This window comes from Vanessa atalanta, chromosome 2 (assembly GCF_905147765.1).
Source record: "Vanessa atalanta chromosome 2, ilVanAtal1.2, whole genome shotgun sequence".
In the NCBI taxonomy this organism is placed as follows: Eukaryota; Metazoa; Arthropoda; class Insecta; order Lepidoptera; family Nymphalidae; genus Vanessa; species Vanessa atalanta.
In genome coordinates, this window is record NC_061872.1 from 7,571,549 (window position 1) to 7,573,122 (window position 1,574).

A 1,574-nucleotide genomic window follows, 5' to 3' on the forward strand; every position below is an offset into this window, starting at 1 on the left:
TTTATATGAACCTACAGCACTTGAACGCCGTCTTACTCGCCAATGACTCTTGTTTTTCACAGCCTCATTAACACTTAACTTCGCTTCGGAGCTTTTGAAGATAATGCACATTTTTCCTCCTAGGATCATTTCAATTGTGAGACCATTAGAAGGTGGAAAACGAGCTATTATTTCAGTATCAAGACTGTTATAAAAGAGTCAATACATTTTTAGCAATTTCAAAGTATAATTTTTTTTTAAATAACTTGAAGATTCTGTCTATGTCTATTGGCTGATATGGACATTGACCATCAGATAACCAATCAGCTTGTCTGCCTTGTTACAGTTTTTTTGTAATACGAAGATGGTCAAATGGTAAAAACAGGAATACTTTAATTAAATAATAATCGGAATAATGATTCAAGGGGTAAAATATTCTTGTATTTTAACTATTCTATAAGATCATGACTTCAATGGTAGGTAAGTAGACAGTATTTTTTTAAATATAAGCAAGAAATAATGAGACCATTAAAAAATTTGAAGAAATTATATATCAATCATGCATTTTGAAATTTCATAACATCTAAGAAATTTAAATATGAATTTATGCAATGGGATAATATAAACAGCATAACATTTAACTTTCTTTATTAATTAATGGATCAATACGCGCATTTAATGATAGTCAAAGTAAAATCTGCCTCCGGTTATAAAATGAAAATACCCAGACCTGAGAAGAACCGGTGTAAGAAACACACTGTTTGTTGAAGTATTATATTTATTGGCGCGCTTTACGCGACGCGTATGTCGTGACGGTATACGGTATGAACCTCTGTTATTCCGTGAGCACTCTCTACTCTTGTGTGTGCGTGCATGACGCGTATATTTTAAGTCTGGCAGCGTATTGTTGTAATAATAAGAAAAATATATTTATTTAGTAACGGAACACTTTTATTTATTTTATACCAATTTAATTTATAGGTTTTATTTAATTATTCTAATAATAATCAATTGCGATATTTTACGATTATTACACCTCATTTTTTTGTTTATTGTGTACTAGCGACCCGCCCAGACTTCGCTCGGGAGCAATTTTCTAATAAAGAAAATTAAGTGTGTTTAGCAAGGACATAACTAGTACGTATATTAATTTATATTATTTGTTGAAATTTATTTATTTATTATTTTATATAAATTCTATAAAAAAAATGTTGAGTCGTCTCTAATAAACTCATGAGAACAGTTTTTTGGATTAAGTGTCCATATAGTTCGGCCATATTGTACAAAATATTACAAATATGCAAACTTTTATCGTTTATCGATGTTTCTATTAGTGAAAACCATATCAAAATCCGCTGAGTGGTTTTTAATAAGTAAGTGGAGATACAGCAGAGGCAAAAAGCGACTTTGTTTTATACTAACTATATTGATATATTTATGTAGTATTATCCTGTTTCTGAGTCTAATTTATCTGGTAGTACGTGTACGTGGAGAAATATTAAGAATAAATATAAACAGATATCTATTATTTTATATACATATATTTATTTAAAAATAGATTTGTCTCACCACGCGTACACAGTTTACAGTTTATC